Here is an 18,700-nt window from a genome sequence, read left to right on the forward strand (position 1 = left end):
GAACTAGTCGAAAAGAATATGGACGTAGCAAAAAAAAAAAAGAAACGGAAAGCTTCATTATGACAGGAGTGTGAGGCTTTGAAATTTTAACGCTAGAAATCAGATAATGATCCCCAGACGTTCACGAAAGAACAAACTTGCCGTTCACAGGGACGCACACGTTAAAGTGTCGCACAACCTTTCAGATACAAACTATGCTCTGAAAGTGCCCAGTCGCAGAAAGGAGGTGGGAATAGGCCGTTGCAATTTGATGAAGCTGTACGCGGAATGGAGGCGGGGGGTCGTTAACGTTAACATCAAAGAGCCGGATGGCATTATTACCGAGTTTAGTGAGCGTAGCTCTAACCTCCAGCTCTGAAATCAGCCTGAAAGAAGTGGTAAAACATTCGGTACGCTCGCATGCTCTTCAGAGCACTGCTGTTGAATTTATAGCGGCGTGTACCTTTCTATTGCTGTGTTATTTTTGTTTGATTAGTTCTGTGTTTTATCGAGATTATGTAACAGTGGGTATTCCCACCTGCACTAATGCCTCCGGATGCTGCAGGTACTTGAAATAAATAAATAAAAATAGATACTATGGTCACTACGCTTTTAATTACTGTTAGTCATTAATCCCAGCGCTTTCTGAGTGTGGGCTGCACCGTTGCCATTTTCCCTCCTGCACGTGTAACAGATAGTTTCTACATGCAGAAGCCCAATTTAAGCGACATATTACTAGACGCTCAAGAATGACCAAAGCCAGCATTGACGCTTGTGCTCTCCATAAAACGCTTTCGGTGAGAGCAAACAGAGGCGATCGCCAGGAAAACAGAAGCGATACTTAAAGTTCATTTTATTATTAAGAATCGTGAAACTCCGAATTAGCAGTCGCTGACCTCGATACAGCAATTATCCAGGAATGAAAATAGCTTATCAGCGCCGTTATTGCCATCACTGTCACTATCAGTATACTGTCGGCGGTTAGACTCGAATTTTCATTAGACTCCATTTAGGACACATTTCCCAAGCACACACTGTCCAGTGGGTCCGCTGCGCTTTTTATTCGATGATGCGACTTTTTCATTCGTCAGCTGCTTAAAAAGAAAAAAAAAAGAATAAGTTAGTCCGATGGTAAAGATTATAGCCTTCAACAGACATTATTACAAATACATAAAGGTGTATAAAACGACCATGTAAAAGCGTGGGTTGCACCAAACCATTGCTTTTTGATAAGGTACATCAGACATTTTTTGTTGGTTTAGCACATCAGAAGCCACCCACGTGACTTTGGTGGCACCTGCATCTGCACTAGGTGTGGAGTGTTGAAGAGACGTGCGCGCAGTTACAGAAAAGGTTGTACACAGGGAAACAATTGCCAGAGCAGACCACCCTGAATACGAGTCACATCATACAAGAAGAAACCTCTCCACTGGGGAGCCACTTATGTCACGCATCATGATCTAGTGGAAGCATGGAACACCTCCCAGACAACAGAACTACCTGTATGCTCTGGGCAATGTATACCTGTGTAAAACTCTATAGCGGGCGCTGTGCTGCCCAACATTGCCTGCTTCTTGTTGGACTTTGGACAAGATGTTGGCCTGCCTGGAACAGCAATTACGCGTCTTGCTAGATGCTATGTTCGTTTGTACGAGAAACGTTCGAGAGCGCTGCAATCACGACGCGCAAGCGGGCATGTCACGTGGTATTTTTCTTGTATTCCGCGGGCATCTGCAATAAGCGGAAAAACACAAATACCTGATAGATAGAAAGTTAGAAACTGTTTAATCGGATGTTTTGCAAAGCTCTCTGTACCAGTTTCTAATCGGAATTTTTCGCCTAACTTCAATGCCTCAGAAGTTGGTTAATTGATCTTGACTATTGATTAGAATCTTAATATTGAATTGAATTGATATTGAGCAGAACACGCAAAAAAATAGTACGACTTACTACATGCATCATGCATCGCATATTTAAAGTGCATCGCATATTTTAAAAGTCTGGCTGAGACACCCTGCATATCGTGTAAGAGCAACAAACTTAATGCATTCATTCGGTCATATTTTAGCTATCCATAGGCGACGTTTCAAACTCGTAGACAGGAGCAGGTAGACAACAGCTATAGATAATAATTTCATGATAAGTCAGAGATGAGGATGAAGTATGTGAAGTCACGCGGATACCGATCGACAATCATCGAATTATATAAAACCTCACAATAATCTCGTGTTGCATTCACTCGACGGAAGCGTGACTACTTCTTAGCTTCCATTTGTTTTTCGTTTTGCTCTTCCTGTGCGCATTCGCTTTACTATTTTGCCTTTGCAGAGGCAGCTCCTTGTAATGGCGTGCTAATAGCACATGCATCGCTTTCCGAGAATGGCTGCATAAGTGGACTTGGTGGGCGAGAGGAAACGCACAAGTCGCTGCACGTCGATTGAAGGTCGGGTTAGGAGAGTGGAAAGTAATTATAGAATAAAAAAAAGAACAGCAATTCCCTGACCAGTCGATTGTGGACACATGCGATTAGCTATATGGCTCGCATTGTTGCGCGGCTTTAAGTTGCTTGATCTGTTGGTTACTGGAAGATTGCATGTTCGTCTCACGCGTGTCTTGCTTGTCTGTGTTGTTTTTGTGTGCCCTTGCTGTTCACTCTTTCCCCTTCTCCGCACAAACCTCTAGGGTACGCACTGAGAGGAAACACTTCTTTGATGCATGAAAGACAGACGCTTGCGTGACAAGCTTCATCGGGGCAACGGACGCGCGCTCTTATTTTCTTTTTGCTCTTTTTCTTCAGCCGTCGTAACGGAATTTCAAATGTATCACGAGTATACATCAATGACTTCAAGATCATTACTTATTCCTGACGATCATAGAAGTTCGACAACAGTAACTACACCTCAAAACGTAGGTCCAACAAGGAGGAAGAAACGACAGTTTACTCTGACAAGATGTCCATTTGGGCAAGATCGGTCCTACATGTGTGCTTATACTCTTCCTTTCGTCGTCTGATTAGGTCTCTTTCAATAATTATTAGTTTATTAGTACGTTACTGCAATTGCGAAGGCTAATAAGGAAGAACGCCGTAAGTTATACGATCGAGTGAATGGCGATGCGTGACGTCCTTGACCGACAGGAGCATTACATGGATCGCTGTCATTAGAAGGCACTTGTCCAGCCAGAACATGGGTAGCAATGGTTACTAAACCAGCTCCGGTCCTTCAGTTCGTACATTTTAAAAGATTGTTAGGGAGGTACTCATGACGGCTTATGGCTTAACATGAAATAAGTCAGGGCTGGCTGATGAATAAATAGAGCCGGGCATCCTCACAGTTGCGCCCCTTTTAGTGTAACACGGAAACTAGAGGCAAAGGAAAGGACGCTATCAATAACACCGACCTTCTCGGAGTAGCGAAAGCAGAAAGCTCTTTAATTTAGTGTTATCCCAATTTCAATGGTTTCAAAAGCGTCGAGTAGGCTAAAATGGAAAGAGGAAATATCTCGACCAACACAGCTTTCTGGGTTACGAGTGGCCTGAGTTCATTCCAGAAGGCTTACTGGAATTCTGTGGATTTTAATAGCACGTTACTGCCCTCTACGATATACTTCAAGGCATGAATCCATGGTGCCTTTAGCGCGCGTTATGAGATGTTCGAATCGAGTGGTGATAATAATATTTTGTGCGGGTCGGAGTGAGTGAGGCTTCATACAGTAAGCAATATGTCGACAATTATGCGAGAAATAAAAGCAAGCAACAAACATTTCAGCTGTGAAAAACCTTATAAATGTATTTTACATACTAAGGCAATAAATACTAAAATATTATCGAACGTGCTTACGGTGCATGGTTCATTGTTTTGCAAAGATATTACTTCGTCACCTTCACACGTAAAGGAGCAAGATGTGTAAACGTAATTCTGAAAAGAGGAAAATTGGACACAATGATTAGTTCCACACTTGGCAGCCAGGACTAAATGTTCCGTATTCCGTGAACGGACCATTGCTTGTTTATTAACTGAGCTCGGCGGAAAATGGCAGCGTAAATGAAACATTTTGAAGCACAGGGTTTTCGGTACATTGCCGTCTGAAAGCTTTGTAATTATTTTGTTTGTGCGCGACACCCACATACCTGCTGCAGTGTATTACGTCCCTTTTAAATAACCCTTTCATATTAGCGTTTTCCTTCAATTTACTTTTTGCCATTCTATGTTTCCACAGTACGGACACGGCTGAGAACAATGAGAGGATCCAAAGTGGCTCGACGCTTTGTTAGAAACAACCACATGAAGCAAACAGAACGATTCAGGCATGGATAGCACAAGGGCATACGGCTGTTTTTATTTGAAATGCAGAAGTAGCAACGAAAGAATTCCGACAGAGACCATTTCAGGATGGTTGTCGATGTTAGTGCGATGACATAGAAGCAATGTAGTGACACACCACTTTGATTCCCTCCGAAACGCGCCATGAGTATGAGGCATGCATTGCAGTCAGGATCCTCTCTCGCACTTCTCTTGGGACACGCTGCGCCACCTAGTGGTGGCACTACTCAGTCCCCGCGTGGCGCGTCTCTTAATACATAGATCTTTCAGAGAGAGCAGTCTACGCAGCCCGCACCAGATGCCAGTAGAGGCACGTCACCCCTGAACGCCTTCGGCATGAGACCAAGCAAGCGTCCACCACCGCCGGCCGCTGCAGTAACGTTCCGCCGAAAGGCCGGGGATCGCTTACCCCTGTGACACCGTTTACTTAAAATGTGCAAGAGCCCAGGGAAGATGTGCTCTGTCGTAAACTGCAAGAATGGCGGCGGAGACTTGAGGGTGTGGATTGAGGCTGCATGCCGTACCCATCAGCCTCAGCTGCAAAAGGAGCGCCCAGTGTTTACGACCGTTCGCCGCGTACACCTTTTCCTCAACCCGAGCACAACAAGCTCAGCCGCCAGCACTAAATACGCCTGCAGCAACAACACAGCGTTACCACAACCGTGCCTGGCACAGAATACCACGTAATGTTGAAAGTCGATGTGCCTGTAGGTCAGCGCTATGACCTATACCCACTCAAGCGCGACTAATACAGATGGACAAATTTAGTGGCACTTCGAGCGAGTGCACTTCACATTTAGTGCCATTCGCAGGCTGTCAGACGGAAAGGTCTAGCGACACTTTCTGTCAAGTGCACTGGCCAGTGAGTGCGTACTAACTTTGCTGTGCTGACGTGTGTAGCCTCGATAGTGGTGCTTCAAGAATATAAAAATTCTAAGGTCAATGCTTCATGATTTCAGATGTTATGAGCGTCTTTACCGACATCAGATAACAGAAAATAAGCTTTAAATGTTTATTTTCGGCAGACAATCTACCATACTGATTCTTTGGATTTTGATTACGTTCCGTGCTTGTAATGACTCAAAGGCAAATAGATGTGTTAACGACATTTTTATCTTATATTGCAAAACTTGTATTTGCAAAACACAAAACACTAATACAACTTGCAATACTTCTAGATAAGCATTTCATTTTGAAATAAAAGAGTAACCGTTTCTAAAACTCAAAATGCTAAGAATCATATCAAGCTCTACAGTTCTAAATCGTCATTGCCATCAATCCCAAATGACACTTCGTGCTACCGTCTAGCACCATGTCGCTCAAACGACACTCAGCGAGGCAAAGTACACTCGCTCGAAGAGTCATTAAATTTGCCCCTCTGACGGGTAAAAGTAACTCGAGCAACTTCACTTTCTATATAGCTGCGAAGTCAAACTTGAAATAACAGGCAGGCAGAACGAGTTTTTCTTCCTACCCCATGGGGAAGACGACGAAGTGTCTTTCAGGCAGAACGCCGGCTCTTCCAGCTCTACTCATTTTGTGAATTTCCTAGACTTTGCCAGTGGACTGCTATTTCCTCCTTAACTGCGATGGAGATGGAGCCTCACGCGCGTCCGCCGGACTCGGCAGTGCCCGCGGCGGCTGCCTCCAGGAAGCGCAACGGCACCGAGAGCGACACGGACAGCGACGACACCATGCAGTACTATATCAGCGGTGAAGATTCTTGTGACGACACCTTCGAGCTGGTGCGGAGTCGTAAAGCAAAGCGAAGATTTCTCAGCGCATCATCGAATTCGAGTGAGTCCACCGTGAGATCTTCGCGGGATACCGAGGAGCTCACCATGCTGTTCTCGCCAGTTCTCGCCACTGACAACCTGAGACGCCTCAACAGGCAAGCCGTGTCTTCTCATCTAGAGGCGCTGGTTCCAAGCGAAATCAAAGACATCAGAGTGAACACCCGTAAGAACGTGCTAGCGATTGACGTAGAACACGCGGCTGCGTTGGATTCCTTGCGCAAGATCACGGAACTTGGCGGGATGAAAGTCCGCCCTTATATTCCGCTGGGCAAACAAGTCCGTACTGGCGTAATTTACGATGTTGACGAGACCATTGTCGCCTCCGATCTGTCAATCTTAATCAAGCCAGCTACAGAGAACACCATCATCACAAACGCGTTTCGTCTCGGCACGTCACGGTGTGTGAAGGTCATATTTAAGGGCGAATCCCTCCCATCGCATGTAAAAGTGGGCCACTTCCGACACGCAGTTCGCCCCTTTATACCAAAACCACTGCAGTGCTGGAAGTGCATGAAGCTTGGCCATGTCAGTAGTGTGTGCAATAACACTACCGTCTGTTCTCGCTGCACGGGGCCCCACACCACAAACACGTGCGAGGCCAGTGTGCTAAAGTGTACAAACTGCAGCGGCCCTCACGATGCATCTTCGAAGGAATGCCCTTTGATTCGAAAGGAAATGCAAATATTGAAGAAAATGGTTAGAGACCACTCGTCTCACCGAGAAGCAGCAGCATCTATTAAGCGACGACGATCACGTCGCCGACGTCGATCAAGAGCCTCCAAAGCCTCTGCAGAACGCCACACACGTATATCACCACCCACTCTTCCGCCCAGGCCAAACGCCGTCAGCTCAAAGGACAAGGGTGCATCGAACAGCACGGCTGCTGACGCGTGGCCTGCACTCCCGAAGCTACATGCCCCTACTGAGCGAAGTGATACTTCTACAGCAGGGGACACTTCGTCTGTTCCTGATAAATTGGTGGACCAAGATCAACAAATTGTTGTTATGATCAGCTCTCTGGTCAGTGCTATTCGTGTTCTTCTGGACAAGCTACATACACCAACAGCTCGAAGTGCATTGCAAGTGCTGGATGCCATCAGTCCGGTTCTGGCGAGCCTTCAGAAGTCCAGTGCTTGAGAACATCCACAGCAGAAACATGGCTCATCGACAACAACAACGATCGTTCCGGGATGATGTGAGAAGTGCCTCCATATTCCAATGGAATGCGAGAGGCCTGAGGTCCCGTATTTCGGATTTTCGACAGTTCGTATTTGCAAACCATTTTCCTATACTGGTCATCTGTGAACCGAACTTATCAGCCTCCATAAGACTATCGGGATATGAATCTTTTGTTTCCAACACGTGTGTCCGTAGCAGTAAGGTTCTGGTCTACATTCGCAAGGACCTTACGTACTTTTCCCAACAAGTAGCGCCACACGACGGTAACCAATACGTCTGTGTTACTGTGAAAAAGAAGAAGCTGTCTTTTACTCTTATTGGCGTCTACCTTTCCCCAACAAGCCAGTTTGATAGAAAAAGACTGGAATATATTATGGCTGCTACTCCCGGTCTTTGGATAATAACGGGGGACTTCAACGCTCACCACCATATATGGGGAAGCTCCAGGATAAATTCGAGGGGCAGGTCACTAGTATCCTCTGCATCAGGCCACAACCTGTGTCTTCTAAATGACGGAAGCCCGACTTTTCTCCGAGGAACTACGTACAGTAGCTGCCTTGACTTGACTTTGGTGTCACGTTGCCTGACTTTGAGCGTGCAGTGGTTCACTGATATTGAAACCCATGGAAGTGATCATATCCCGACCTATGTGAGAATTGATGGACTAGACGCCACATTACCGGTTGTTTCTCGCCAAATCGACTGGTCAGTCTTTCAAGATCGCGTAGAAGACACATGCAAGACACATATTGCATGCAGATTAGAAGACACAATTGCGGACGCTATGCAAGATTGTACACGCTGCATCACACATCCATCAAAGCGTACAGAGAATGACATTGAATTGGAAAGGCTTCGTGCACTACGTCGCCGAGCTGAAAGGAGGTACAGGCGCACGAAGTCAATTCTTGACCTCAGAGAAGCTCGGCGCATGCAAAAGAAGATCAAACGCCGCATGGATAAGCTTGCGGATCAAAGATGGAAATGTTTTTGCGACTCATTAGACCCCCGCAAGCCATTGTCCCGTGTGTGGCGTACCCTACGGGGTCTTTGCTCAAGTCCCCAGCAACGACACCCATTCAACGCCCTTGCTCTATATCAAAACCGCTGTGAGATAGACGTCGCAGAGGAATTTTGTGCGAACGTCGCAGGCGGCACAGTTTTAGTCCCTGACATGGCTCTAGGCAACATCCCCGGCCCACGAGATGCAAGTATGGATGCTCCATTCTCTATGGAAGAGCTAGAAGCTGCTATGGCACTCTGTAAGTGTTCGTCTTCACCAGGGCCCGATGGCATAACATATACTGCTTTGCGCCACCTAGGCAGAGAAGCACGAAGAGAACTCCTCAGCGTTTTTAATAGTTCATGTCAAGATGGTGTCGTCCCACAGGAATGGAAACGCAGCCGCCTGGTACCGCTTCTGAAAGCAGGAAAATCACCGCTCGAACTGGCATCCTATCGGCCTATAGCTCTTGCCAGCTGCGTCGGGAAACTCATGGAACGTATGATCCTCATGCGTCTCGAATGGTACCTTGAACACCACAAGATTTACCCTGACTCTATGGCGGGATTTCGACGGGGTCGTTCATCGATTGACAATGTCATCGATCTAGTAACGTCTGTGGAACAACAAAAATATCGGAAGCGATTATCAGTAGCACTCTTTCTTGACGTGAAAGGCGCTTACGACAACGTTTTCCATCAAACCATTCTAGACGCACTTTTGACAATTGAACTAGGAGGACGAGTATATCGATGGGTCAGTAACTACTTGACACAAAGGTCCTTGTTCGTACGAACGGAAGATGGTCCGACTACCGACCACTACACCTGCCGAGGCGTTCCCCAAGGCGGTGTTCTAAGCCCTATTCTTTTCAACCTCGCGCTTCTTGGGCTGGCCGAATCCCTACCGGAAACAGTGAGTGTTTCCATCTACGCCGACGACATCTGCATCTGGACATCAGCGGTCACTCGCCTGCAGGTTCGCGCACGGCTACAGAAAGCAGCAACACAGGCATCTGACTACCTTCACGCACAAGGCCTTACCATCTCAACAGAAAAATGTGCGTTAGTCGCTTTTACGCGAAAAGCGATGACTCCTTATCCGGTATGCATCAATGGTCAGCCTATCTCCTACAAGAGAAATCACCGGTTTTTGGGCGTCATTGTAGACCGAGACCTCACTTGGAGCCCTCATGTTGCCCACTTAAAGAAGAAGCTCACATCTACTGTTCACGTCTTCAAGTTCATCGCCGGCAAAACATGGGGATCATCAGTGGGCTCCATGCTACAGTTATATCGAGCGCTGTTCATCGGATTCCTACGCTACAGTTCTCCCGTGCTTGCTAAAACATGCAAGTCAAATCTTCGAGAACTTCAGAGCCTGCAGGCGCAGGCACTACGTGTTTGCCTAGGCCTTCCGCGCAGCGCCTCAACAGCTGGCACCATTGTAATGGCTCAAGACCATCCGATCACGACTTACATTAGTACCGAAACGCTTAGAGCCCATGTTCGTCATGTTTCACGGATGCAGTCAAGCTCTCTTGCGTGCCTGCCGGAACGACGACCACAGGCGTCCTTCTCCAACAAGGTCAGCATCCATCGTGCCTCCTTACCATCGGGTTTCACACCCTCTGCACGTTCAACCTCAGCTTTGTGGTGTTTAAAACAACCTCAAGTGCATCTTACGGTTCCAGGAATAAGAAAGAAGACCGACCTGCCTACCTTGGCCTTGAAGCAAGCAACTCTGGATTGTTTGCAGACTTTCTACCTTGATCGAATACATATATATACGGATGGCTCTTGCACTCAGACCAGCTCCACCAGTGCAGTGGTTATACCATCACGATCACTAAGCATCCGATACAAGATTTCTCATTTGACAACATCCACTGGTTCGGAGCTTGTTGCCCTCCGAGGTGCCGTTGATTATATTAATAACCAACCGGCTAATCGGTAGGCTATATTCTGCGATTCCAAGGCGGCCTTACAATGTCTTCTGGCATCTCTTCGTCGCGGGTCATGTGAACAACTCGTGTCGGAGATACGAGAAATGCACCATCTCATGATCGCTAAAGGACACGACGTCGTGTTTCAGTGGCTGCCTGGTCATTGTGGTATCTCCGGCAACGACCTCGCTGACGAAGCTGCTAGAAAAGCACACGAGGGAGCGACCCTTGTTTCAATACCTTTATCGCGGAACGACGCAGCCCAACACTTAGGCAAGTTAGCGCACTCTTTGACATTGGAGAAGTGGCACACATCTGAATTCACTCACCATCGCTTGCATTCCCTCGATCCCTCTATGCAACTGCGGCTGTTACCAGGTCTTCGGCGAAATGAGGAAACAGTGCTGTGCCGCTTACGTTTGGGAGTCGCATTCACAAATGCTTATGCATTTCTGATTGGAATGGCTGATAGCGCCGAGTGCAATGCCTGCGGTGTCGAGGAAACTATAGAACACCTACTGTGCTACTGCCCATCTTATGAAAACGAAAGGCAAGACCTCTGCAGAGCTCTCAATCAGCTAGATGGGAAGCCGTTCACCTTGAAGAAGATCCTGGGACCATGGCCTCGCATATTGCAGCTACAAAAGGCCACAAAAGCGCTGCTGCGATATTTGAAAGCGACCGGATTGAGTGAGCGCCTGTGATTTGGACTGAGTGACCGACTGATATCTCCAGTGGACTTTCTCTTCTTTTCATCTTTCCGTCCCCCTTTCCCTTTCCCCAGTGTAGGGTAGCCAACCGGGCTCAGTCCTGGTTAACCTCCCTGCCTTTCTTTTATCATTTTCTCTCTCTCTCTTCCTACCCCATGAATCAAACAGCGAACGAGGGATCGCTTAGCCACTTGCAACATTTTTCGTCCGCATGTACGCTGTAATGAGATTTAATTACAAAGGTGACTAATTATCTGTCTAGCAGCAGCCTAGCAGTTAGGGAACAGCACGAGCTTTCCCGCAGTTACAGCACGGGTCGTCGTCGTCTTCGAGCTCGAGGCGCGTCTGCTTCACTACAACGCGAACACGCTCTAACAGCGTGCTGTAAATGGTTGGAAAACATTTGTGGTCACAACCTTATCTGATCAGCCCTGGTGACAAGAATGATGAGGTCGGAATCCACCACCGTGGTCGGAGTGGATCGCTAAAGAGCATTTTCTGCCCGGGCCCGCACGGCTATTGCCGGAGTCGTTGCACATGTAGGTAACGACAACGGACGCACGGCCGTAATATATGTATAACAGCCTCACAAGTATACCGCTGCAAAAACTAGGATATGAAGGGTAGAAGAAAATATGCGGCTGCTCTATTTGTCACTCTCAGCCGGTATGCTTGCACACAAATATATTGCGATGCACACGGAATGGATAAATCAATGGCTTACTTACAGTGCCTCCGCACCTATGACCTACGTCTTGCGTCGTCCGCACACTATCTGCTCACCGTGGTGGGTGAATTAGTGGCTATCTGAGCGGTGCCAGCGGTCGCCGTGGCCATTGCAAACAAGTGAGCAAACGCCGATCAGAAGGTACGTCAATGGCGGGCGCTATCGTGTCACCAAATATGGCAGCGTCCGTGGGTATGGTGCTTCAAAAGACCTCTACGGCGTGATTTGGATGGTCCGAATTTCACAAGGATCTTTTGTGTCATTCAAGAACGGCACATGCACACGGGCACATACTCAGTGATCCAAATTCCTGTGAAAGAGGTTTCATACAAATGGACAAACCAGAAAGTAGGTGAAGTTCCCAAAAGAATGCTAATCCCATTGAAAAAAAAATGAAAGGCGGCTAAGAGACAAATTGCTGCCGGTGGAAGTCGAATCCACAATATCTGCACGACGCATGCGGTGCTATTGGTGCTTGACTGCGACACAGAGACACGATTTGCGGTGATAGTATTTGGGATGCGCAGTCTTGATATTCTAGAAAATGTGTTTTATGTTACCTTGAGCGAGCGATACGGCAAATATCATACCAAAATCTAGGATCTCTTATTCATGCCGTGTTAGCAGAACAACCCTTAAAGCTGAATTACTTTTTACCAACCCTGTGGTATAGAGTTCGTAAACAGGGATAAGGTGCCTCAGAAAGACTGGCCAACGTTTCGATAGGAGGACGTATCTTTGTCAAAGCCCTGGAACTCTTTATAAAGATCACTGCCAGAGCTTCGGGGGCGAATACACAAACACTTTCGATCGTAAGGGCTGTTTTGCGTCGTCCTATGGCCTTCGCTAATAATGTTTCCAATATTACGATTCGGTAGCACTGGCTCTTACGAACGCATTTAGCATAAAATAATTTTTGTGGATACAGGCACCAATCTGCCCTTGGCACTGCGTGGTCTCAAGCGTGCTATTGGGACAAAGGAACGACGACACACTAGCGCAGTAAAACACATGGACATTTATTGCGCCTTTCATACACCAGTGCTAGCTAGCTGAATTTCTATCTATACATCATGACGATGGGTGCGGACGAGTCGAGGAAGTCGGAGGAGGTCCGCCAACTCCAACTGAAAGAGGCAGCTGCCCTTTTACGCCCGAGTAACCATGCTATTCTGGGGCTTTACCAGCGCAATACTCGAGCCATCTTTCGCGCTATTCTGCAAATCGACGAACAACCGGCTGCGCTTAGCTACCTGCTGACCCCAAAGCGAAGGAGTAGCGAAAGCCATGAGGGGAAAACAACCTCAGTGGACGCGTAAGAGTCGAGCGTCTCCACAGTACAGGCTTGCTTCTTAGAGAACAGCAAATGCTTCACCAGAACTTCTCTGTTCCAGCCATTGGAATGTCGAATTCATTTTACTGTAATATTTTGCTCACTCATGTAGCCGCATTTAGGTAACCGGAAACCGCTGGTGCGGAGTATTGAGCACCAGCATTTCGAATTATTGCGCATGTTTGATAGACTATTTATGGTTGCTGAATGGATAGCGGCGCTCAAATAACACACAATTATTTTGTGGCAACTGAACGCTAAATAGTTCCTGTTCAGAAAATCCAGTTTTCTACCGTTTTATCGAACTATTTTTTATCTTTAAATCAGATCTCTTAATCATAGAGTTCGCTGCCCCAAAGGGACCCGCCCAACTGTGATCCCTATTCTATGGTTTATGGGGAGCATGCGACAGGTGCGCAGCGCTGCTTGCTGAATGTGTGTGTCACGCAGAATTAATGTTACGATTTGCAGTTGAAAAACTATCATCACGACTTAATTTCATCCTGAAGATACAACTGAACTCGGCGGGGTGCTGCTGTGGATGGCTTTATAATAATTTTGACCAATTTGCGTTTTCTAATGGGTAGGCAAATCTAACTGCACAGAAGCTTTGACATCCCTTCACCATCGTAATGCGGCCGACGCGGCGGCGAGTGCGACCCACGAGTCCCGACCTCGCGCTTATCAGCTCAGCGACGTAGCCTCTGCGGCACCCAGGTAAGTGGAATTATGAGTTATAGTACGAGTATAATTGTGTGCTAGTTTGGTTACAACATGCTCGAAACATATGACGCGTGGCAATGAAGCAAACACATTTCCGATACTTACGGAATCGCCCGTCTTACTGCAGTTTGAGTCGCTGTCTAGCGGAGGTTCCTGTGCCCGCACATTACCTGTCGACACAAGTGATCCAGATACATACGTTATCAGATGAATGCTTGTTTCAACTGTTCTGGTGTCTCAAAGGTGCCCTTAGGACAAAGGAACGACAACACAGCAGTGGGAACAATAAAAAGGGTGTTTATTATGTATTTTATACACCGTTTACGCCAGTCGAGTTACTGTCAACAGAACATGTCGACGGGCGCTGACGAATCTCGAAAGTCCGACTCACCGCGACCGGATATCGCGCGAAGATGTTCGTCCCCGTGCTGGGCACCAACGCCTAATGATTCGTGTGTTCAGCCAGGCGAACAGTGGAGCGTTCGAACGATCAACTTCGCCTATCCCGGCGAGACACCTCTCTGAGGCCATCTCCGAGGCCTCGGAGACAGGAGGCCTCGGTCTCCGAGGCCTCGGAGACCCTCTCCGAGGCCTCGCGAGACAGTCCCGCAGAGTGGGCCGACTGGTGCGCGACAAGCCCGTCACTCTGCCGCCCCCAAGCCAAACAGGAAGTGGCTACTCTCTATTGCGCCCGAGGAAGTCCGTTAGGTGGCGCCCGTTAGGTGGCGTTAGAAGCGCAACATTCGCGCGATCTCTCGTACTATACAACTATACACCGAAAGTCGGCGGCGGCCATTTCATTTATGCGGTGAAGACGGATTACTGGAGATCTGAATGCCCTGCGGGGAAAACAACGTAAGGAAATGCAAGCGAGTCGAGCGCCTCATCTCAGCCTCATCTACAAGGCTCAGTCTACTTGAGCGGACAGGCACTGCGAAACACTGCGGCACATTCACCGACATCGGTTATGTAAAAGTTGTGTTAACGAGTTCTTTAGCATTCAATTGCATTTCGGGAGAAAGACTACGGGCCCTATAACGTAAAACTATTCCAATATGTTTTATTCCCATCTCCAGACGTCAGATTTGTGTAACCGCCGACATAAGCATCAGGCGGTTACCCGCAGGGTTGTCTGGGCAGACCAGTCAAACGCTGTCCTCGTTAATAGGAGGTCCATTTTGTTTGCTTGAAAAACGAATAGCATTGGCTACACTCAGCGGCTTGGCTTATCTAATTGGCACACAAGAGGCTAGGAGCACGCTCAAGTGGAGAGGGATTCGATGGGGCCTAGCCACTGCATTGAAAATCGATAACTGAATGAGGAGGGTGGTGCCGGCGTCTGTGATTGGTCAGTTTTCCCTGACTTACCTTACCATGACTCGTCGACAATCACGGCGGCATGCACCGGAAGCTCAAAAATGACGCTAAAACTGATCCTCAGCAAAGAAGAGTTGGCAGAACCAGGTCGTAAACGTGCCGAAAGTGCTCGAGAACGTTACGCGGTCACGCAAAAAGTTCTATTACACCGTGCTCTCCGGCAGGTGCATGTAGCCAGTGCCCGAGCGATCGGCGGCAGCCATCTTTTATTCCTTTCGGAATGGGGCAGTGTGCTGCTATTAAGAATACACTTCAGTTTTGTTCGGCTTATTAATGCATCTTTAATGCGTACACGTCACTCTGACGCGACGAGTTTTTGAGATTTCGTGACGTCGCGTGACAAGCCGGTGAAGTGGGTGCAGCCCGAAAACTTTTGACCAATAGCCGAGGGCTAATGGCCAAAATGAGTAAAATCAGAAATAGCTATTTCTCTTTTGTTCAGTCTAATCATGCATAATCGGTGTGTACACGCCATATCAGATGGGGGAGCTATCGCGGTTTTCGTGACGTCGCGTGACAGGCAGGTGAAGTGGGGGCGGCCCGAAAAAGTTTTTCACCTATCCTAGAGGGCTGAATGCAGAATTGGAATAGAAAAGTTTGGAGTAGTTTTACGTTATAGCGCCCTACATTTTCTAACTTGTTGTGGGAACGCAATACACCAAGTGAATTAAGTGTGTTCAGTATACCACTGTAAATTGAAGGCATGATACAGGAAAAGAAGAGGGAGTTGATCAGTTTTGTTCGTTGGCCTTTGCTCTCGCCACGACGTAAGGTACGGAAACATAACCAAGCGCGTATCCCTGATAACGAACCAGCGTGCGCGCATGGAACACTCACAATGGAACCCGCCATATACGTCCAATGTTTCCCGTCGGTATTACACCGTGCACGCTGTGCCAACGTCGACGATCTGCGGCGCTTCCGACATAAGTACAAGTGAAATGTGCCGAATTCCACTTTCGCTTCGCCGGCATTTGCTTAGTGCTACATGGTCTACTGGCAAGAAGCGCTGGTTATTAAAACAAATACGCGAAATAAGAAAAAAAGAATGTGCGGAGAGTAAGGAAGACACCGTAGTGACCACCTGGCAAAGGCTCCGCGAAGTTAAGCAGTGCTAAGCTAGTGCGAAGGACGGGGCAAACGAATTGAGGGGGGAGAAAAAGGGCGCAGGCTTCTGCGCTGTATTTGTTTGTCCCTTCATTTCAGTTGGCTGTCGTACTGTGTCTAGTCTTTACCCAATAAAACTTGAACAATTTGTTGCAGGTTATCTCCAGCGTTACTGAACAGGATGATATTGTCGGAATATTTGTAGGCTGCTGTCATGTTCCCTGCTCATCCGCACACCTAATTGTTCTCAGTCTAATAGCCTGAATACTCCTAGGCATGCAGGGAATAACAGTTATGAGGTTATGTCTTTTCGCGTGACACCGCTTTTAATAGCGTTTTTTGAGCCTTACTAGTCAAGAAGTATGGTAGCTAAATGTGGAATTTTTGAGGACATTCACTAAGATAATCACACATCCTTCTGTATATCTGCATTCCTCAATCTTCAAATGAGTGCTTGTGTTACACAGAATTGGTCGTCTTCTTGGAAACCAGTAGGCCCTATTGAGGGTTCAAGAGTTCCATTATATCTCTAAGCTTTGTCACTTACCTAGTATAGGACTTGCATTTGAGTCATTGATAACATATATTTCTAATGTCAACTCGTTTCAACATTGCATATATGTATCTAAAGAAATCGAAAAGTCAGAATGTGATAGCTACTACTAGCAATAATTATTTCAGGAAATCAAACTGCCGAAAAATTTTTTGGCGACACTAAGAACACGCAAGGAGAAATTTCGCTCTGAAATAAGACCATCCGTTGCTACAAGTGCAAGTTTTATGTTATTGTCTAAACAAGCGATAACAAAGGGCACGTAAACTCCAGTATAACATACTGCAGGTACTGCAACATACTGCAGATCTTTCACAAAAAGGCAAATGGCTATTTCATATAATGGCGTTGATATACTTCCATTGACATTAGTTGGAGTAACACACGTGGGGGAATTGGTGTTTTCGCATTAATACGTCTGCCTTCAAGGTTCCAAGAGAATGGAAGCGTAGCAAGTGGTGACAGAGAGTTAGGTGGATGGTTGAGATTAAGAAGTTTGCAGGGACAACAGGGCCACAATTAGCACATGACCGGAGTAGTTGGAGAAGTATGGGAGATGCCTTTGCCCTGCAGTGGGCGTAGCCAGGTTGAAGAAAAAAAAGAAGAAGAAGAAGAAGACGAAGAAGAAGAAGAAGAAGATGATGATGATGATGTGGAAACACAAGCCTGCTGTAACGAACACATAGTTCGCGCTCTCTGTAATTAAATAACAAATTTCAGTAAAGCAATTTTTGTTAAAATGTTCTTCACCCAAAAGATTCAGCATCGCGAGGGACTAACAGACGCGGCCTGTGCTCTCGGCACTTAATAGGGTGACACGAAGGAGCATTTTTGAATATATTTAATTAAATCAGAATCGTTATTTCCTCCCTTCTCAGGCAACCGATGCTTAGTAAATATATGCAGAGAGGGTAGTTTGTTTGGCATGATTATGCATACTGTACAGCATGTACAAAAACGGACGTAAGCTAAGTATTTCAAAATATACTCACTGCTCAGTGCTTAGCGGAGACAGCGTCCGCACGTTTCCCTCATTTCCAGCAGAAAAGGAAGTGTGTCCGTGACTCGCATTTAAACTGTACTAAGTAGTGAATGCCTGTGTAACAACCGGTTGTCTTTTTTCTAAAGCAGCATGCAACCACCGAGGTAAATTTTCAACATGAGGTCGTTCTGCGCCAATCCTGGATACGGAAACGGTAGTAAGCCGTCAAAACTAACTTTTACTGAGTCTCCGAATACATCTTCTGAATGCATTTACGCTTAGATCACGTTGAAATAGATTACGTTTCTTATGCGATTTTTTTTAATGTTGCCGTTCCAATTCATCGTAGCTTTTCTGATGTTATTATGTATGCCATGAAAAATAACCACTCTTGTAACCACTCTTGTAACCACTCTGTGGCTATAGGTCGATGATTTATATATTTGGGTTGCTATTGCAAAATAGGTTAAATGGCACGCGCTAGAAATGGTCTTGAAATTCAGTTCACTTACATATAACAATATTCGCAAGTACAAATGTGGCAACAAGGGCTGGAGGCATTTCGTACAAATACTGGAAATTGGTTGGCACCAAGTTGCTTGCCAATGCGCGTATTACTGCCGCAGAATTCTCACAGCCGAATAAATTGCCTTACAGCTGCCATGACACGTGACGTTAAGTGGTGTGAGCGCAGACAGGAACACTGACATTTCAAACAAAACGTGAAGCATATGTTTGCATTAGAAAAAAAAATTACTGCCGCTTTGGTATATGCAGGTCCCACTCACAAAAAAGGTAAACTCATTTTAACCCTGTTTTAGACAGCACCATTGTGTAGCGTTAACCGCCATAACAACAGGGGTTTTTGGCTAAAGAATGCATGTAAACACAACTGTTTCGAGCTGCTCGAGTGGTAATAAACAAGAAGGTAACCTTAAGAGGGTAGGAGGCAAACCAACGGGTA

The 18,700-nt window shown here is 46.6% G+C and overlaps 1 long non-coding RNA gene across 1 annotated transcript; it reads right to left on the reverse strand.

Moving 5' to 3' along the window:
* Positions 1-817: 817 nt before the first annotated feature.
* Positions 818-18,361, reverse strand: LOC135917493 (uncharacterized). The gene is made up of 4 exons (XR_010569293.1): positions 18,249-18,361; positions 13,823-13,887; positions 3,819-3,896; positions 818-1,070 (listed from the first exon to the last, which is right to left on the reverse strand). It is a non-coding gene; the product is annotated as an uncharacterized lncRNA (long non-coding RNA).
* Between the last annotated feature and the right edge of the window lie 339 nt (positions 18,362-18,700).

Source organism: Dermacentor albipictus, chromosome 2 (assembly GCF_038994185.2).
Source record: "Dermacentor albipictus isolate Rhodes 1998 colony chromosome 2, USDA_Dalb.pri_finalv2, whole genome shotgun sequence".
Lineage (NCBI taxonomy): Eukaryota > Metazoa > Arthropoda > Arachnida > Ixodida > Ixodidae > Dermacentor > Dermacentor albipictus.